Genomic DNA, 21,841 nt, shown 5'->3' with positions numbered 1-21,841 from the left:
CAGCAGACATGCCATTACCTTCTGTCTCAGTGCATGGCCGTAATCTCATCCTGAAAAATAAGATTTTACTTTCCACTTACCCTTCTGGAGACAGCTTGTCAGAGCAACATGGTACCGCAAACTTATCCTGCTTAATGTCAGCTAATTAAATTCGGTTTTGAATATAGTACTAAGCCAATTTAATTCTGTCTTTCAGAGCCTGCAGAGACAGTTGTGACTGTCAGATGGGTTTCTGTCTCTGATTAGTGATCAAATCTCTTTGTGCTTTTCTAGACGGACTCTGGCTGTCTTTTTCTGCATGTCTCTCACCAGTACTTGGGATGTTACATCCCAATGGGATATGAGGTGGAATGGGATATTTTTTTCCCCGTGCTTTAATATCCCCAGCATCTTCTGTCTCATTTGTCAACATTCTCTGTTTAATGACTTTTGTTCTCTGAAATGAGTTTCATTACTCTGGCTGGAATAGAAATAGGAATTACTGTGAAATTCTCCTGGTGTTAGATCTTGATTTTTAGAGGTTGTTTTTCAAAAGTGTTGATCTTTGGAGGCATGGGCATTGGAGTGACCTTCTAACTCTGAGCTCATATACCCGCCTCTGGATGATCATTCACATCACAGTCTAAGTCACAGTCCAAGTGCAACAGCCTCCAGTAATGTTTACTGTCTGTCACTCTCAATATATTCTGTGACCATAAACATTCATGAAAATAAGGCACAGAATTTAAAAAAAAAAAAAAACAAGAAAAGAAAAAAAAGGTTAGTCTAAAAGAGAGAAAGGTCAAAGCAAGTCATAGAGTGACAAAGTGACCAAGAATACTGTTGGAGTATATAATTCCAGGGACTATCCAACAAGTATTTTTAATTTTAGAGGTTTTCTCTGCAGGTTATTAAAGAAAGTCAAAGAAAAACTAGTTTGTCTGGAGATGTTCATGCTTTATTTTCTGTACATCTCTGGCACGTCCCTCACTCCTTTGGTGCTGCTTTGTGCCAGGGAGTGCTTCCAGTTTCCGATTTCTGAATTCCCCAGTGCTGTTGGGCAGCAGATTGCTGTGCATCGATGTGGAACCCCCTACTGCAGTTACCCTCGTGTTTGCAGCTGCATCTCCTGTCTCTTAATCTCTTCCCACTTGCCCTCCCACTTGTTGATGTGACCTGTTTATGTTTGGATGTTACAAAGGCAGAACTCAGTAGTCGCTACCAGCAGTGTAATTCCCTCTTACGGAGAAACTACTGCTCCTGTTTTCCTCCCAGAGTGCAGCTGCAGTGTGTGTGGAGACATGGTTTGGGGAAAAGCCTGGGTCACTGTCGAGCACTGTGCCTCTTCTGTATGGAGAAGAGGGCTTCAGTCTGTGTGGATGTCAGTCTGATATATTTTACTGTCACTTCATCCATCCATCCATCCATCCATCCATCCATCCATCCATCCATCCATCCATCCATTTTTTCTGTTGCACAGTAAAGCATACAAGTGCAGTTGTGTCTGTAATGTGGCTTCTGATGGCAGAGAGAACAAAATGCCAACTTTCTCACCTTTACTGAAATCATGCTGAAGTTGTAAAGCAGAAAACAGGGCCAGGAAAGCAATACATGAGATTGATTGAGAGGAAAGGACAGAAAAGTTTTTTTTCAGATCATTAATTACATTTTTCATTTAATTTTAAACTCTAATTTTCTGAAAGGCTATTAAGAGGTATATTTGAAAAAAATAGAAAATTTTAAACTAGAAGCTATAGTTTTTAATGAAATTAATAATAAAATATATTCTATTATATGTCTCTGGAGAGTTTTTGAGCCTTGATGCCTCCTGACCTGGGTTTAGTAGAGAGTTCGATGCTTGTATATAATCAATCTAAGCATTTGGTTTCGCTGCCTTGTCTATTTCTTAAGTCCTCATTCATTCTTCAAATGAGCATGAGGAGGAAGAATTGCTAAAACCCTGGTAAGTCTTAGAGCACAACAGTGGTTTTATAGGGACTTTCTAAATACTTGTGGTTGTTAGGCCTCTCTAGCTCTGTTGGTGTGACTTCACTGTGTGCATTGATATGAATATTTATAATACAAAAGATTGCACATTTGCTTCTTCAGTGCTGTACTTTAAGAAGGGAGTAATTTTGGGGCAAGGGAGTAATGTATTGGTAGTTTAATATGTATAAATGCAGTTTTAGGATAGTCCTAAGACATATAGACTCAGTGTTAGAAAGTGATGGCACACATCATGTGTGGAATTAAGTCAGAAGCAAAAATTTAATTTCAGCTTCCATTAATTTTTCTAACTGTACCTAATATTGTATTTCCTTAAAACAGTGCTTGTGAAAATGAAGGTTTTAATTGATAGCGCTAGAGATTATCTGTCTAGCTATAGAAAATAAACAGTTTGAACAAGAACTGTATTCATTTTCTTACCAGTCTCTCTTTCTGTAAAGACCATATTGATTTGTATGTTTAGTTCCCAGTCTTTCTCCCACTGAGATTTTAAGCGCTGAATCCCCAGTGGATTTCTGTCAACACTTACTATTTCTGTAATTGCTAGAACCACATACTTAAATACCTCCCATATAATTTTCATTTCCATTTCATTTCACAATGACTTCCATGCTTCTGCTTCACCTAGAAAGACTTTGCTTTTGCCTTAAAGAAGCTCTTCTAGGACTTACAATTTTTAGGTGTATTTTTGAGATTTTGGTGTTTGTTTCTCACCACAGGTAAGGAATTAGGAGGCCTCTGACAAAAAGATCTTTGTAAAAGATCAGGGTCATGAGTAATTACATCAATTCTTAGCTGTTGCTCGTTAGTGCCTGTGGCTCCACCAGAAGTGGTTTGTTTCGAGCAGTTTTGGCTTTCTTCTACAGTCTCTGAGATCCTTCCCATCTCAACTGTGAGCAGAGAGACAGCATGCTCTGAAAGGAGGCATAACTGGTGGCCTTGAAAATCTGGACCTGGCCAAGGAAGAGGATAAAGACTCAGTGAAGAAATCTGAGGAAAAGGGAATCAAATTGAGAATTACAAACTGATTTCCTACAGAACACTGGAGAGCAGGAAGCCAAAGGTAGCTGGTGACAGCTACCAACTTGAGTTAGGTTTGAACTGATTCCCTAGAGATGATAAGACTGCGTTTCACTTGGTTCCATGTGTGCTGCATATTTCTGTTCATGATGTAGCTATCTGGTGATCATTCTTTTCAATTCATATGGTGATTCAGAGGTTTAAAATTAAAGTATTCGTGAGAGTTTTCATTTTCTAACACAACTGTTAACAGACATAAAGAAAAAAGAAAGAAAAATGTTTAAATTATTCACCGGAAAAGTCCTGGTAGTTTGCAAGGTAAATAATTAGGTACAGTCATTAGGGACAGTTTATTAAATGACTCCAAATAAATGTGCAAGCAGAAGAAGAATGTGTTGCATATCTTACTGTGTTTTTCTGTTGAAGGCAGTTGGCCATGTTCATCCTTCCATGGGGGGTATATCACGGATGATTTCTCTGGGAAGGAAGTTTCTTTTTAAGGCTTCAACAGGTTGAGAAATTTTGCTTTTGTAGGTGAAGGTGAATTATTGGGAAAGCAAATTTCAGCAGTTCCACAGAACAGATGTATCTGACACTCAGATCTCCACACCATCTGCCAGCCAGCGCTGCCTCTGGGCAGTCACTGCTCCCCTCTTTTCCTCACTGCTGCTAGGTCCCATGCTGTGCCTCAGCAGCTCACCTCAGCGTCTGGCATTTAAGTGTGCCTATGCACAAAAATAATGTGCACTACTCTGTTGGTGTTTATACTGCTTCAGAGCAGGCAAACTTTAGATATTACGTTGTAGCATCATACCCATGGGCAGTATACCACCATTCACCAATAATTTTTTGTTGTTGTTTTGTACCTGTGGATTATGCTCTTTGTAACTTAGTCTTTACACGGTTTTACACTTGTTATTGAAAACCAAATGCAGGTCATGGGACACACTGATTTGCTTGGGTCACTTGCAAGTGAAGGTGTACATGATACTAGTGAGCTGTGGGGTGTTGAGGCTGCTCACTGAAGTGTAGTTAAGGCAAGAGCCAAGCCACTTTGGAGGCATGAAGAGTCAAAGAAGCATTAGAGTAATTTAAAAAATATAAACTTCTCCTAAAATCTGAATTCTTGAAAAGTCTTTGTTATTTTCCAGACTTTCTTCTTGAAAACCACTTACTCCAGGATGAGATGGAGCTTGTAGAGTAGGAGGAAGATTAGCTTCTGTTTGGGGAGGCTTGATTTAGAAATTGTATTGTTTGTTTGTTTGTTGCAGTGTGTCTTGTCATTGCAGATAGCACTACTAATACAAGCTTATTTTTCATGCCTGTGTTGGTTACCTACCAAAATATTTAAAAACAGACTCACCCATCAGGTGATTTTAAATTATCAAATGATTATAAATAAGATGATTGTAGTCACCAGTGGGAAGTAAATGCTTTCTTAAGATCCCCTGATCTCAAGAAAATAGATTACAAGAGAGGTCCAGTGTTGCGTCTTCTTCCAAGCCATCAATTTACAATGTTGAGGGGGGAAAAACCAAAAAGGAAAGGTAAAGCCAAACTGGCAGTGCACTGGTGAAGGGAGTTACATGCTTTTCAAGGACCTGACCAATGGGAAATCTGAAATTCTGTATCTGTCCGCCAGACAGTAACAGCTTCTGCTTTAATATTGAAGACTAGTTTTCAGTGCTTTGATAGTATGCATGAAATATGGTCTGGAGCAGTGGGCCAAAACAGTTCAGCTACAGCAGGGCACTTTTGCTTGCCATTGTGAATGGCAGAATGTTTTCTGTGAGCCTGGAAAAAGCACAGACCCTGTTAATGCACAGGATGAATGTGTGAAATGCACAAATGTATTGGCAGAGCTTGCTGTAAACCTCTGAGTATGATGAACTCAGTATCTGGATTTATTATACTTTCAGGTGGGACCCTCTTCTGACATGTGATCTCCCATGAGCTACTTTGACTCCTACGATGACAATGTTATCACTGCCACATCTCTGGGAACCAGTTATCCACAAATACACGGTATGTGAACGTCTGCATCTTACATTAACCATTGCTTGTTGGAACAGCACAGAAACAATAACAAGAAGGTGCTAAAAGTCATTGAAGTAAATGTTAAGCCACATGTACAACCAGTTACAGGGAGCTGCTCCAGCAGATGTTTATCTGCTAGGCCTGGCCTGTATGCAGAACAGTGAGTTGTTTTAACTTGAACATGCATTTATTCACAGATATTGGTAGAAGCATTCTAGCAATGTTTCCTTTGGACGAGATTATACTGGTACAGTGGCGATATGTAGATATACAGGTGATTATTCTCTCTCTCAAGAAGGAGGGAGTAGGGGCAGTCGCATGAAGGGTTCTGTACTTTAACTGTATTGCTGCACTTACAGCAGTACTTTTTTTTGCATTTAGGAAAGGTGTTAAATTGCTTTCTTTCTTCATTCCATTTTCAATTTCTGGTCAATCTAAATTAGATTAATTTCACACACCAGTGAGTCCCTAAAGAAGTGTAAATTAACTCCATTTTACCAAACTCAACCAGATGATGGCAGTTATTCCCTTGATGTTTTATCTTTACATCACCTATCATCTTTGACCAAGATTTCAATAGGAAGTAAATTCATATTTGAGCCTGTTTTCCTCACCCTGTATATGGAAATGGGATCCATATCTGGTGAAGGAAGGCTATTCAATTTATGGCCTAAAACGCAAAAAATCTAAGGTCACTGATAGCTGGCATGTTCTTATTTTTTGCGATTCTGGCTTGAAATTTTTAACACACACTCAGGTCCTGTAAGACTATGGCAGAATGGTTTTATGAGAGTGATTACATTGTTTCAGGTTCTAAAGCAGTTCAGAGCACACCACATAGCTGTTAGTGTGGAACATCTTTATCTGACTTATGGCCCCAATGCAACTTCCACCAAAGCTGGCTGAAAAAAGTTTCTTCATGCTGATGGGAGTGGAGTTGCACCGCATTTAACACCTTCTGTAAAGTAATGTTCCCTGCTTGGATTATTTTTACTGCTTAGCCATTTCCTAGAGATTAAGTATTAAAGATACAAATGTAAAACAGAATTACAAGAAAATTGATAGACAAAATAACGAGAAGAGAACTCAATTAGTGAAATGCTTGTTATATGTGGTAAGGATAAGATAACTGTTTGCTCTGAAAGTATGTATCTGGGTTTAACACACTGTATTTTTATACATAATTTTGAAGACACTGTCAGATATGGATGATCTACTGCTACAGCAGTGATGTGAGAGAGGGAAAGCAAGACTTATGTCTTACAGGGAACAGGAAGAGAAAGATCATTCTTCATTGATCAATGCTATGTGTTTTAGGAAAGCAGTTCCTTTGGATAACCTGTGTGTTGGTTGGTAAAGGTTTCCACATCTGGCTGGGCAGTTCAAAGAGAAGCTCTCGGAGGTGACATCTCCACTGAAGTGAGGGAGCATTGCACCTGCTTCTTCTGGCAGGGCTTCTAGCATGCTTTTTAGCCACCCTCAGTAGTCTGCTGGCCAAACACCATTAACATGACCCTTTCCAGACTGTGTTTGTTCAGAAATCTCATCTGTTGTCCATACCTAAGCACCTTTTCAGGAGGGATACAGGAATAAGATTTTCTGTTGCTCATATTTCTTGTGAGTTGGTTAATTTTCAAATGTGCAGAATTATTTGTTGGTTTGTGTTTTTGTAAATAAGTTGTTTTGATGTGTGTGCAAGCATTGGTAATGGGAAGCTGGTTTGAAGAAGATGAGTTTCATGTCCTGCAGGGGCAGAGGTCTGGAAAGGACCCAGCAGACCAGCTGGTCTGCTTTCCTGCCCTCACAGGTATCTCGTCTTGAAAAGCATGAATGCGTCGTGGTTGACATTTTCACTTTCCTGGTGGAATGTGGCTTTTTGGGGACCTCTTGGAGTGCTAAGGGCAGGTGGTGGGGAGAGGCCGCTGTCAGGGTGGTGACCGTTTGCACATCTCTGTGTTCCCCAGCACAGAGAGCAAGCAGCCCTCTCACAACTGTACTTTTAATGAGCTGTAGGGCAAGGGAGGCTGTGTCTCGTACCTCGTGAAGGTTCTGATATGCAGCAATAACCTTCATGGATTTGCCATCGACACACATCAAGATGAAATTTCCTTTGACCGGTGAACACGGAAGTCAGAAGGAAGAGAAGGTTTTCATGTTTATTTTTCCTTTTGGGTGTTATTTTGGTTCTCCTCTTTTGCCAGTTCTCATATAGCATTGCAAACATTTCAGGAAACTAATCTGCAGGAGCACAGCTCATAAAAGATCGACCTGCCAGAGGACGAGGCTCTGCTTATTACAGAAAAGCTTCTGAGACAGTGACAGCTGAAAAGATTACACACTTCCACAGGAAATTAAATTTGATGTAATAAAGTGAAAGAATGACAAAATGGAAAGGGTATATATAACATATTTGTGATTATTAAGCAGTAGAAAAATGAAAACTTGAGATCCAATAAAGTGCACGTAATTTAGGTATAGATGGAAAATTCCCAATAGTTTTGTTAAACTTTGGCCCTCCACTTTGCTTTGCCTCCTCAAAGTGTTGTTATTTCAATGTGGAAAACCATTAACTTCTTAGAATCATAGAATAACTTCAGTTGGAAAGGACTTTTAAAGACCATCTAGTTCCAACGCCCCTGCCATGGGCAGGGACGCTTTCCATTAGACCAGGTTGCTCAGAGCACCATCCAGCCTGGCCTGGAACACTTCCACGGATGGGACACCCACAGCTGCTCTGAGTAACCAGTTGCAGTGTCCTGTAAAATTATGTTAATTTTTAGGCACATTAGATTATAAAACATTTAAATCAAGTTTCAGAGCAGTTCCTGTGGTATCCATGTAGATTGCATTCTTCAGCAGAAGGTGCATACATGACACCAGACTGGGAGAGGCAAGAGCTTCCTTCTTTGCCTTGTCCTTTTTCCTTGTGGATGTGAAGTGCCAACAGAGGGGGAAGCTTTTCTTCCTTGCCGGCCCATGCTTGTTGCTGGGGCACAGTGTGGTGCTCCATGGTCTGTGGAAGTCCTAGCTCTGTCCCAGCTGCCAGCCGGAGTGGCAGGTGCAAGAGGCACACACTGGGGACTGTTCAGGTGACATACATGATTGCACTGAGGTTGCTGCTAACCCAAGGCACAGGGCCGGTGAAGTATCTTTCCCTCTCTTCCCTGGCGTCAGTGTAGGTGCTACAGTGAGCCTGAACGTCTCCTGGCCAGGTGCTTCACAGCAACACACAGATTTTCTTTCAGAGGGGATGGTAATACCCTTAACAATTTTACACCTTAATAATTTTTCCTTTAAGATCTGATTACCTGCAGTTGGAAAGAATAAGCAGGACTCCGGCAGATTTAACTTTATTAACAATCATAAATCCTTTCCTTTTTGACTCTAATCAGTCCCTGGAGTCCTTTTAATGCCCTTGACATTGCACTGGCCTTTCATCACAGCTCAATATACATTTTCCTGTAACTAGAAAACTGATGGCAAGATGTAAACTGGAGGTAATGGGCGCAGCAACGGGGACATGCGACTGTCAGAGGCGTGCTGACAGTGGAAGGAGGAGAGAGAGCTTATGCTGCCAGCACAGCTCTGCACTCTGTGGAGGGCAGAAGAGGGAACCCGAAAACACAGCACTCACAGGGTCTCGTGTGCCCCTGCTAGCACCGAGGGACCGGGAATCAGCTGCCTTGCTTTGGCCCAGGCAGAGACACAGACACAGCAGTGCTTTTGTGCCTTATTTTGGCAAGTGGGCGCCAGGGGCCGAGGCTGCCTCAGAAAGCCCCTCTGTGAGCAGCCCCCAGCCCGTGTCCCTGGGGCAGTGAGTGGCCGGAGCCTGCCAGCGGCCGGCCTGCTGGCCCAGCCGCCAGAGATCGGGGGGCCGGGAGCGTCACTGGGACCAGTCAGACCTGCACGGGTGGAGGTGCCGGGTGAATGGGGCTTTTCTGAGCTGGGGACAATGCTAAAAGGAAGGAGTGTTACCAGGTGGTCGAGGGGCAGGCCCCAAAGCAACAAATGCTGCCTTCATAAAGTCTCTACCTGGGTTATTGCCTCTCTGTCCAGCCCGCGCACAAAATCCTCCGGAAACCGAGAGGGGAATTCCCCGGTCGGTAGTCTGTCTGTCTCTCTGCTGTCCAGGAATTCATGGGAAGGAGAAGGCATCCCAAGAATCTGCCCCAGTGTGCAGGGACAGTAAATTCCCTCTTGTTTTTCCATATACACAAGTCAGCAAGTTTCTTCAGCAAATGCTTTAATTTTAAGCTTAATACTATGCAAATATTTAACTTGGGACAAAAAAAGCCTCAAGCTGGCTTCAGACCATGGACTGCCTTCCAGCTGTTTCTGCAGGTACAGATCCAGTGTTTACATCTATGAATGGCTATTTGTTTGTTTGTTTGTTTATTTATTTATTTACTATGGTAATCTTTATAATGAACTTGGATATTTTTGTACTCTGCTTTTGCTTTGAACATACAAATACATGTATTTGCAATTCGTGTACAGGCATTTTCAGAAGCTTTGGCAAAAGGCTCAGATCTGCTCAAGATAATCACTGTAGGCTGAATCTTTAGGATGATACAGAATTGTACTGACTTTGTTTTTTCTCTAACTGATGTGCCCAAAGCTGTGCTCACCACTGATATCCCACTGGCCTAGGTTTTTAAAGGAAGGTGTTGACAGGATTGGTCCCTACTTGGGACCAAAAGATTTGGGTCTTTATAGTGTAATTTGTTTATTCAGACAAATGGGTGCAAAAGAATATTCAGGAGCATCAAGAGCATTAGCAATACATAGGTTTATTAGGTTTCAAAAGGCTGCATAAATGCCATCTTGAAATATAATACTTTTCTGTATCCACCTGTATTTCATACATTTATGCTTTCTGCAGCCCTTGTCTCAGCTGCTGCAGGCCTGACAACAGCCTCCTATTAAAGAGGGAGAGACCATAGTCTTGTGGACCTTCTATAATGTGCTCAGCGTGTGAGCTATTGAGTTCATGAAGACGAGAATAGCTCTGTCGAGTGTGTTTCATTTGCATGTAGCAAGATAGAAAAAGCAAACTCTGTGTGAAGACGAGCAGGCAAGAAAGATATTGAATGCCTTAAATACTAAGGGAGTTAATGGTATGCAGTGATTTTGCTTCTGTTATAGGAAGTGTAAGAACAGTATGCTTCCTGGCGTACATCGCCATCCAAACTGCAAAGGTTTCAGTTCCATGGCAACACGAAGGGCCCGTCTGTGCTGAAGGTGGATGTATTAATGCATTCAGAGTGAGGGGTTGGGACTGAGTTGGGCAAAAATAAAATGCACCAAAATTTTTCCTGTTTACTTATTTTTGTATAAGGGAAAGCCTTTGTTCTTAGAAAATCAAAGCTGACATGAATACTCCTGCTCCCCCCAATTCTCTCAGATTCTTTTATATGATTCTTTAATATTCTTTATGATACATATATACATTTTTCTCAGGCAAAAAGCAAATTAAGAGGCTGGGGTTTTTGAGGGTTTTTTTATAAGACTGTAAGTGCAGCAGCACTTGAATGTTGCAAGAAAATAATATTAATCCCTGAGACAGTCGTATATCCCTAGAGAGAAAGACTTGGGCTGGGGGTGGAGGGACATATTGTTTCCAAGATGTACTGCTTTACAGAGCAGAGTGAAGCAGTGGTTGGTTGTTTGGTTTTTGTTTGTTTGGTGTTTTTTTTATTATTATTATTTTCCTTGATCCTTTTGATCTGCCCTCTTTCTGCCTTTCTCTACATCTACTTCCAGTTTCCCCTACCTCCCCTGGCTGAGGAGCAGGAAACAAGACTTAGCTCTGTTTCCTGACATCCAAAGAAATGTGAAAGTACAAAGAAATGGTGTATTTTGTTTTCCCAGCTGACTTGGATTCACAGACGTGCACTAGAAAGGCACCTGCTCCCAGAGAGGGTCAGGAGTCACCCTCCAGAGCAACTGGGCAATCGGCCAGGGAATAACTGAGAGCTGATCATTACTTGAATTTTGTTTGATCTGCTTGGTTGACTGCAGGAATGTAGGATGGGGGATTGTGATAAATGCATTTTGCTCAGGGTAAAGAACTACCTCAGGCTGATCCTGCCAACTGTGCTGATGGGTGGATGAATTGCAGATTGCAAGGTTTAAAGTCAGACTGGGCAGTAGGAGACCCTCCAGATGTTGGTATTTGTGAGGCTAACAGCAGTGCTAATCTGGCATGGTAAAGCTGACAGAAGTGGCAAGTTAAACTGGATTTACAGCTGCTCTATATTGCTAAAACAGGCAAAGCAGCCAGAATATACCAGTGGATCTAGCTTAGAGATTTCAGCGAGGTTTCTCTGTCTAACTGGGGGAAGAATATAGCTCTGCAGCTGGAAGTTTCCATGCAGGAAGAGAGCAGTTGACCAACTTCCAACTGCAGTTACACTGTGCAAGAGGAGAGGAGGAATAAAATTCATCTTTCTTTTAATCTGTATTCTTTTCTTCTTTTTTTAGAATTGGGCTTGGGGTGTTTGTTTGTTAGTTGTTAAATACCAGCAGGAATATATTTTTTTCTTAAAAACAAGCCTTGCTTCCATTGCAGTGGGAACCTTGTGTTTGAGGTTCTGCTTGGAGGAAATTTCACCCTGTTCAGGAGACCAGTGCAATGTGGGTATATCTTTTCGAAGGGAATAAATAGCATTGTGAATCCACAAAGGGGTGGATTTCACCCTCCAGGCAGTAGAGCTGCAAAGTAAGAAGGTGTCATTTTTAAATGTTCTCTTTCTTTGGGAGAGCAGCACTGGTAAGACCAGGTCCCTTGCTAATGCTGCACTTGACATCCTCACAATTTTGCTGTTTTGTTGTGGCTTCTGATTTCTGCACAGCCCCCCAAAACAAGGAAGCAGATGTAGCTCATTAAATACTGGCATATGCTTCCCAAATTATGTTGCACCTTCATTTTCCTGAGCTTTGACAAAGCAACTCTGTATACAACCCTAAATGAAGAGGAGGAATCACTCCAGCCAACAATGTAGCAAGAGAGCCTAAGGATTTCTCCCTAGGTGTTCCTACCTGATAAAACCCTCCAAACAGCCCAGCTGCTATTTGTCAGCACCTTCCCAGGGGAGTGCCTCAGTCAGCTTTGCAGGAAGGATGAATAGAGAGCACCAAGAGGAGTATCAAAGAAAGAAGAAAAGGAGCAGACAAATCAAGGATGGAAAGAGTGAGGAAACAGCAAAGGCAGAAGGGTGATCAGAGAAAAAATGGAGCTGGGAGGAGCACAGCAAAGGAAACAGATCTTCCTCTGGCGCCTGTGAGGGAAAAGCTGGTTTTCAGATGTAATGTAGACCAAACCAAACAAAAAACACAGCAAGAAAATTAAAATACACAAAATGGGGAAGGTACCAGAAGGAGGAGAATTCAGATTGACATGAAGTGGAGAAAATACATAAAATACATGGATGGGTTTCATACCACGGTCCAGCCTTTTTAAAACAGTAGTTGCTAAGTTTGTGGCATCAAGAACTTGTGACCACCTTCTTATGGCAGTTTTAGGGGCTGGTGAGGAGCAGTAGGGCTACACTGGGAGGCTGCTGCAGGCACCAGAATGGGTGGCTGGAGGCAGATCTTTTCTGTGCACCATGTCTGGAAGCCTAAAGCCAGTAAGAATATCCCCAAGGAAAACTGCTCATCCTGCATCTGAAGACTGACAGTCATAAAAATGTGCCTGCTTCTCTCTGAAGGTATCTGAGGAACGGCTGTTGCCATGCAGGCAGGGTTAAGGGCTCCCTCTAGATCCCTTTTCGAGTTGCTCAAGCTATCTAGGCTACCAGAAATAAAGAGCTGAATGGAAATTTTAGTTCTGGCTGTGAAAAAGAAGCTTCTGAATGAATTCTGCATCAAATAATGAATGTCTTCTTTCCTCCTCCTCTCCACCTACCTTGTTCCTAAACATTAACATTTCATGTCAGTTGAGCTAAGTTCGGTGTCAGACTCTCAGGATCCTGCTGAAAAATACACCCCTGTTTTGTGGCAAGCCAGAGAAGATGAGAGGCTTGTGGTGTTTTTCCTTCTCAAGCTCTGCTCTACTGGGAAAAACAGCTTAGGCTGTGTGAAGCTGTCTTCTTCCCACTCTCCTAAACTTTGCTCCTAAAAATGCTGCTCTCTCAACAGCTTTGCTGCTTCTCTGAAGGAGGCACGACTTGGCCCACTTAGTGCCATCGCTTGCCAGGGGATGTTTTCTCAGATTGTGGTGGCTTCCATCTTGATAGGAGGCTGAAGAAGATTGCTGTGGAACAACTCATTGGCATCACTAGCTGTGTCATTTGAAAATGGTTACTTAAGCACAAATGGGAAGAAAGATCAGAAATTACGAGATTTAAACCCTATCCAAAGCTCCAAACCTCCAAATAATTTCTCCCATTTCTGCTTCTTCTTTTCTAGAGACTTAGGTGGTATTTGCTTTATCTTTTTAAACTTTTCTCCAGAATCCGCAAGGTGAGAAACATCCTTTCTCTGAAATAGGTTGTTTGGTGGGCAGTGGTACCAATGTGTGCCAGGCTGAGGCTCAAACCCTGGCTGACTGCCACAGTGGCCATGCAAAACCTGTGGGCTGAGCCTGGGGCATCAGTCTAGAATTCCTTCTCAGAGCCACCTACCAACTTTCTCCAAACTTTTTGGAATATTACTACTGAAATGCAAGAGGATAACAAATGTCTGCAGAGGTGGAGAAATGTGCATTCTAAACAGTGGCTTTGTTGTACAAGAGGAGGAATGGTTTGCTGGGTACTTGTCTCTGAGATCTCTGCAGTATGTGGTAGTATTTCATGTTAAACCATGGGGACAGGAGAGACCTGGAGACCTTAATAATTTTTCCTACTATAGAGAAAGCAAGTGGTGAAAGGCACAAGAAGGAGATGTTGGTGAAAACAGACCTTTTGACAGTGAGTGTGGTCTTGCTGCTTTTGGTGGAATGAGTAGGGATGTTCGTGTATCTCACTGTAGTGATGCAAAGATGTGCTGATACTTGCTTATTTTGATCAGAGCTGAAAAGTAGAGACAAAAAAATTGCATGTGGCTTTGGAGTGCTGTAATACACCTGGAATCAAAGCCAGTGTGATGTGGAAATTATGATGGCTGATGTTTGTGTAACCCCAAATCTCTCAACCTGTACCTGAATTAACTTCTCAGTAGTTAGAGGAACACCATCCTTCCCAAAGATGCCACGTGAACAGGACAATCATTTCTGCACAACAGGAGCATTTTTTTTCTCTCCTCTCACCTGGGTGTTTAGTCTAGCAATTAGGAATCAAATTTAACCCTCAGTGTTTGTTTCAGGTGCTCTGAGTTTTTAATTCTTTGCCAGCAGCAAAACAATTATTTTTGATAGGCACGCTAGTTGTTTTTTAATATGTTTATAATAATTCTAGGAGGTTGCTTTGATGTGGGAGGAACTGAATTCTTTGGGTGCAAATATTTGCTGTTGACTGTCTTAGTCATTGAGAGATGTTTTCCATGTTAAGGTGCCTTTACTTTTAAGAGTAAATATCAAGCATCTTCTGACCCCAGAAACATGAAATGTGTGGCTGCCTAAAGAGGAACCATTTGCTGAGCTGCAGCATGTGAGGGCATGCAGGGTCAAGACCAGCCCAAGCCTTCTTCAGCTTCTTGGGGAGAGGCCAAACAACACCCGGGCCCCTCTGGCTGCTTTGCCGCTGTGGCTGCCCACAGCAGTCCCCAGGAGCTGGGACCCCACAGGTGCTGGTTTCAGCTATTGACCTACATCCCAGCTGAAATGGCTTCATGCTAAAAGATGTCACTGTTCTTTTCCAAAAAGAACGTGTCTCTTTTTTCTTGGGCTTTTTTCTTTTAAATATATTCCCTTGCCACCTTTTTGTATTTTCCAACTGCAGCTCTTTTAAGGCTCCCTGCCTCTGCAGTTTTTGCCTCTGTATAGTTTATTTTTGGAAACTGGGGAACCAGGAGGAGGGAGGAAATTTAGGGGAGTTAACTGCGGTAGAAGAGGAAAGCTCTTTCCCTTCATGTGCTCTTTCTCCCCTGTTCTTTGTTCTCATGACCTCTGTGGTCCGACCCCCGTTGCATTGCTCATTCCAGGGCAAGCCGTAGCTGACCCTCTTTGTGCCCAGCGAACAGCTCCTTCCCACGCCGTGCTGCTTTGCAAGCTGTGCTTGCTCCTTCCTCCCTGCAGTGACTGCTGCTTTTCTGCTGCTTTTCTGGGTCAGCCAGTTGGCCAAAAAGTGGGTAGGTGGTCGAGCAGAGTTTTGGGAGCTGTGAAACACTGGAGGCGCTTGGGAAGTAATGTGCCTTAGGGTAAAATGTATGCAGAGAAGAATGTGTTCCCTTCCTTGTTTCCTCAGGGGATCAGCTCCATCAGGGTGGTTGGCTTTTTCTTGAAATGCTGGTGTGTTTTTTATATTAGAAGTGTCACATGCTGACTGCCAAAATTTGCAAGAAAAAACCAAAATCTTTGAGACTGGGGAATAGCAACTGAAACCTGACCTGGCAGAGAGACTAGGAGCTCACCTTTTGGATCTGGTGCAGGCAGTGGTGAGCACTGACCTCCCAGAATGCTTGAACTCTTCTGAACAGGAATAATAAATTTACCACAAAAATGTAAGGAGAAATTTTCTGTGAAGGAGCAACCAAGGACTCTTTTTCCTGTCTAGGCTTTCTAAAATTACTAATGCATAGAAAGTCATTGACCATACGGTAAGTCAGGCTGCCCTTTTGCTGAGACAGTATCTGGATAATTGAGATGCCTGTGATTACCCAGGAAAACTTGCTGATGTTCACACTGCTGTCAGGTATTGAAGTCACACCATATTATTTGTTGTGGTATCTTGCAATAGGTTTTAAAATTAATTGACATCACAGCACAAAGTGGGAATTTTCCTAATTTTTTTCTGTGGTTATGAAAATGCCTAAATAGTAGTGTAGGCCAGTAGATGTTAAACATCAAAAGCAGGGTTTATGTGTACTGATAAGAGGACATTGGTAGAGAATGAAGTGACTTGAATTTGATATGAGTATGGTAGAAATTAAAGTAAGGCATGGTGATAGATTCAGAGCATTGACATGGTGACTTTAAGGGATGGATTTGGCTCAGCATCATACCAAGAGGTGTTATTGAGGAAGACTTTAACCCTAAATAAACAAATTTTAAAAAATACGATTCTGTGCAAGAAGCTGCACAATGGTTGCAAAAAGCCAGCAAATTTGAGGATAATGAAATCAAAAGAACATGAAGTACTGTCTTAAAATATGGAAATAGAAGGGGTTTACTATCATGCTATTGCAGAGATCAATTAAACTGTGCAGAATGGTTATGCAAAATGTTTGCTGTAGGGAAGTAGCCGTTTTCCATAGATTCCAGGAACGAGTACTGGCATGCTGCCGGCAGTGATTTATTTTCACCCAACCCTGGTGCTTGTGTCTGGCACTCAATGAAATCTTCCAGGGTAAATTATTTATTTAATTAAGAATGGCCACAGTTGCACTGAGAAACTGGCAACACAGCAGCAGGAAGTCTGTTAGAGATTCCATCTAACTTCTTACAGATAGGCTGCTTATATATGCTTTCATTAATTAATATAATAAATAATTATATGTTGGCATTTTTTGTTAATTAGCAACAGTTCCTAGTCTGACTGTGGTGAGTGTCTGACTGCCATACGTTGTAGAAATCTAATTTCTTGATTAAGTAACCCAGAGGCTTGTGTAGCAAGCTAAGACATCAGATTGTCGCTAACTGAACTTTTGAACTTTTCATAGGAAACAGAGATGTCAGTAAGAGAAGAGTCATATCTATCAGTGCGTAAACTGGAGCAACCCAAAATCTTTCGTAGGCATTCCCATAAGAGCAAGGAGAGATATCCCCCTCTTCTTATGCCAAATTGGCATGATAATGCTTTTTTCATAGTTTAACATATTCCAGAGATAAGAGATAAGAGCTGGTGGTTTGAGGGAGTCCAGGATGAGGGGAACTTGGGTAAAACTAACAAGCGAAACTGTCTTTTGAGGAGAAATCCCTGAAAAGTCTCTATGAGATTTTGTACTTTTCTTCTGTGTTGTGTAAGAAATATAAAAGATGAAGCAATGTGATCTAGTAATCATACTTTTTTCAATAAATCGGATTTTTAAGAATGATTTATGAGTTTGATCCTTGCATTCTTTCCTTGATTGTTGAGCAATATCAAAAAACCTCAGAAGAGGAAAAGAAACCACCTCTTCTAGAGGAAACTACTAATGGATTCAAGCTGCACAGTTTGCCACAAAGGGAAAAAAATAGACAAAGGTTTTGAAAAATATCACAAATGGTAATTTATGAAACAGCAGGCACACTTGCATTTCAACTGGCCTAGTAAGCAAATCAACACAGAGCTAAATACACCTTCTGGGATGATCTCCCCTTTTGGCAGGTACTGGTGGTGGGGACCAGCCAGGAGGCTGCAGCCAAGCTAGGTCTCTCTCCTTTGCATGGAGTGGTTTGGACATTCTCCTTTCTTCCCCCCTGCAATTCCTTCAGGGCCCTGCTGGCTCTCTGATGGTCCCTGCTGAAGCTGTCTGCATCTATGTCTGAAGCTCCTCTCAACTTTTAGAGGTCAGCTTTTCTTTTCCTTGGACTGAATTCTCCAGTGCTGCCAAAGCTGGGAGCGAGTGGGCAGGTGTTTGGAGATTGAGGGAAGGTTTCCCACTGTCCTGGCTGTGGTTTCTTGTTTCAGAGGGGCTGCTCCTGCTACCTGTCCTCTGCAGCTCACCCTGGGCTGGTTTGGGCAGCAGGGTCCGCAGTGAGCTGTTGGATAGCCAGGAATTTTTGATGGGTGAGCACCTTGGATTGGCTCCCCATGGGCACATGCAAACTTGAGAGCTGGCAGGAGCACACAGGTGGCATTGAGAGGAAGAAGCAAAGTGGCATCTTCCCCTCTTGGGTGACAGCTCACCACTGGACTGACCTCACTGAAGCATGAAACTTCATCCTCAAGGGCAGGTCAGGTCGTGTGCATGTGAGGTCATTAACACTTACATATGATCTTACACTATCACAGTGCTCAGGGATGGAGAAAGTGAAGACAGTGGAGTTTCCCGTGTTGCCCTTTTCCACTCCCCAGTTTTGGTCACCTTAGTTGCTCTCTCTGTGTTTCCATTTCCAGATGGAGTTAGAAATGGGTGTACCTTCTCAATTAATTTTTCATTGACAGTTCCTGTGGATGAAGATTGTTTTTACTGATTTGCAATCAAACATCAAACTGAAATAAATGTAATTTAAGAATAGTCTCTTTGCAGTCACTGTTTCTATTTTTGCTTTACAGTATCTCTGAAGTACTCTTAGTTCTATGCACTGGAATTACAGAGTCACAGAATGGTTTGGGTTGAAACCTTCCACTAAACCAGATTGCACAGACCCCCATCCAGTCTAGCCTTGAACACTTCCAGGGATGGGGCATCCACATCTTCTGTGGGAAACCTATTTCTGTGCTTCACCATCCTCACAATAAAGAACTTCTTCTTTTATCTAAACCTACCCTCTTTCAGTTCAAAATCGTTGCCCCTTGTCCTATCACCACAAGCCCTGGTAAGTAGTCCCTCTCCTATAGGTCCCCTGTAGGTACTGGAAGGCTGCTGTAAGGTCTCCCCAGAGATTTCTCTTTCTTCTTCAGGCTGAATACCCCCAAGTCTCACAGGCTGGCGTCACAGGAGAGGTGCTTCAGCTCTCTAATCATCTTTGTGGCCCTTTCTGGATCCTCTCCAACAGGTCCATGTTTGACTTGTGATTGTCACCAGAGCTGCATACGGTATCCAGGTGGGGTCTCACAGGAGCCCAGTAAAGGGGCAGAATCATGTCCCTTGACCTGTTGGCCGCACTACTTTTGATGCAGCCCAGGATGTAGTTGGCTGTCTGTGCTGCAAGTGCACATTGCTGGGTCATATCTAATTTTTCATCTAACAGAGTATTTGGTTTGTTTGGCAAGGTTTTGGTAGCAGGGAGCTACCGTTGTGGCTTCTGTGAGAAGCTGCCAGAAGCTTCTCCTGTGTTTAATGGAGCCAGTGTCAGCTGGCTCCAAGATGGACATGCCACTGGCCAAGGCTGAGCCCATCAGCAATGGAGGTGCAACCAGAGGAGCAACCTCTGGAATACCAGATTTAAGAAGGAAAAAAAAGTTGCTGCACAAGAGCAATTGCATCCAGAGAACAGCAGGGTGAGAACATGTGAGAGCAACAGTCCTGCAGACACCAAAGTCACTGTAGAAGGAGGGACAGGAGGTGCTCCAGGCACCAGAGTGGAGATTGCTCTGCGGTCTGGGGTGTAGACCATGGTGAGGCAGCTGTGTCCCACAGCCCATGGAGGTCCACTGTGGATCAGATACCCACCTGCAGCCCGTGGAGGACCCCACGCTGGAGCATGGGGATGCCTGAAAGAGGCTGTGACCCCATGGAAAGCCTGTGCCCTCTCCCATGGGAGGGACCCCACACTGGAGCAGGGAAATGAGTGTGAGGAGTCCTCCCCCTAAGGAGGAAGGAGCAGCAGTGAGCACAACCTCATTCCCCATTCCCCTGCACTACTGGCAGAGAGGAGGTAGAGAACATCTGGAGTGACGTTAAGCTTGGCAAGAAGGGAAGGGTGAGGGGAGAATTTTTTTAAGGTTTGGTTTTATTTCTTGTTATTCTGCTCTGGTGGGTTTTTTTGTTTGTTTGTTTGGGGGTTTTTTTTGGTTTTTTTTTTTTCAAGAAATAAAACTTCTTTGCCCATGTGGAGTCTGTTTTGTCTGTAGCGGTAAGTGGTGAGTGATCTCCTCCATCCTTATCTCTTTTGTTGTGTTTTTTCTTCCCTGTCCATTTGAGGAAGGGAGTGACAGAGCAGCTGTGGTGGGCACCCAGTGTCCTGCCAAGTCACCCCACCACACAGTACTCCCAAGTCCTCCACAGAGCTGCTCTCAAACCATTCATTCCCTGTCTGTCCTGATTCTGGGTGTTGCTCCAACCCATGTGCAGGTCCTTGGCCTTGGCCATGTTGAATTGAATGTGGTTCACACTGGCCCACTTCTCAAGCCTATTAAGGTCCCTAGAGATGGCATCCCTTCCACCAAGTATATCAACTGCACCGCTGAGCTTGGTGTCACCTGCAAACTTGCTAAGGGTTCACTCAATTCCACTATATCATTTGTTAAGGTTTTGAACAGAATCAGTCCCAATAAGGTTCCATGGGGAGCACCCCTTGATGCAGATCCATCTGGACATTGAGAGGCTGACTGCAATTCTCTGGGTATGGCCATCCAGCCAGTTCCCTTTCTTTTGAATGGTCCAGCCATCAAATCCTTATCTCCCCAATGCAGAGAGACAGAGATGTTGTGTGAGACTGTATCAGAGACCTTAAGGAAGTCAAGATAATGACATCAGTTTCTCCTTATCTACCAGTGCAGTCACTGTAGAATAATATATAGAAAAAAATCTGTCATGTTTTGATGATTAACATTATTTGGTCCCTTCAAGTCAAGTGGCATACTTGGCAAGATGTGGCAAGATGTGTACACCGAGACTACTATTGTTTTTCATCACCATATTCTCAAAATACTTTAAAGAACTTTTGGTAAAGAATACATCTTAAAGTATTTTCAGTTATTATCTTGGAATAGGGTTGTACACAGACAAGGCTATGGCTATCAAATGCTAGTTTCTTATTTCAAGAAAACCCAGTTTCAGGTGCTCAGGCAATGGCTTTCTTCAATTTTATGGTTTGATTTAATTTAGAATTTTGACATAAACTCTGTAATTTACTGTTAACTATGCTACCAATGTATCTAGCTTAGACTACATCAAACATAGTGTTGATCTGAAATTTAACTTCAAGTGTACTTATTTCCACAAATAAAAATGTTGATTTTTCTGTTAAATATCCAAAATAAGCACAAGGCCTACCACCATCATCCATTGTTTCTCATCTTAGATTTCTTATGGGGTGCCTGAATGCAAGGGGAGGTATCAGAGTCCTGCTTCCAAATAGAGAAAAATCAATATGTAGTCTCAGAAGCCTGTGCTTCTATAATATTTTAATTTTGTTTTTCAGTTATAATCAATATTGCCTGTTTTGCCAATGCTAGCAGTGAGAGAAAGGCCTTAAGACATTGATGGGCAGACAGACTACGAATAGCATGAACCATATTTATGTTTCTCACATCAGTATCCTGGTTTATCTAACGTTGTATGATATGGTGACTAAATGCACCATACCATGCACAAACCAGCAGTTGCGCAAACCACCCTTGTTCTAGATGTTCCATATGAGAACTGGCAGAACTGACAGCTGGTTGTAAAAAACAAACAAACAAACAAAACCCCACAAACAACAACAACAACAACCCCCAAAAATGAACTGTGCCAAAAATTTCACTTTCCAAATGGTGTAAAACGCCTGTTTTATGCAAACAAAGGGTTTTGACTGTTCTGTGTTCAAATAAGCCCTTCATCTTTTAATTGATGTAGAGATTTGGATTACAGCCGCTTAATGAGTATTGACTGAGTCTGTAGCATCCTTTTCCTAGAGGTGTATGTGAAAGGAACATTAGCTGGAATGTTGTAGTAAGGTGCTAGAGAAATGGAGCTCTAGGACCCTTCCAATATGCATGGCTACTGTGATTAACCCATTCTGTCTTCCAACTGGCAGATGGCACATGGGAAGTTAACTTTCCAAGGATAGCTGGAAGTTGCAGGATCAGCCTGATGCTTCCCACACATTTGAGCACTTCCTGCTTTACAGTTGCTGTTCAAACACAGAAATACACAGTATTTGCTGTAGCTTTCTTTTTCCCAATCA

General features: G+C 42.5%; 1 protein-coding gene across 2 annotated transcripts in view; it reads left to right on the top strand.

Annotated features, from left to right (window-relative positions):
- The window catches only part of HIVEP2 (HIVEP zinc finger 2), a 136,711-nt gene that overhangs the window by 27,025 nt on the left and 87,845 nt on the right, over positions 1-21,841 (top strand). For both annotated transcript variants that reach the window (XM_066178994.1, XM_066178992.1), the window contains exon 2: positions 4,926-5,031. The gene's annotated coding sequence lies outside the window, so the exon portion shown is untranslated. The remainder of the gene's footprint in view (positions 1-4,925; positions 5,032-21,841) is intronic.

The sequence above is a fragment of the Chamaea fasciata genome, unplaced genomic scaffold (assembly GCF_029207755.1).
Source record: "Chamaea fasciata isolate MVZ Bird 193981 ecotype frontalis unplaced genomic scaffold, bChaFas1.0.hap1 SCAF_3, whole genome shotgun sequence".
In the NCBI taxonomy this organism is placed as follows: Eukaryota; Metazoa; Chordata; class Aves; order Passeriformes; family Sylviidae; genus Chamaea; species Chamaea fasciata.
This window is presented reverse-complemented; position numbering and strand designations above follow the sequence as displayed.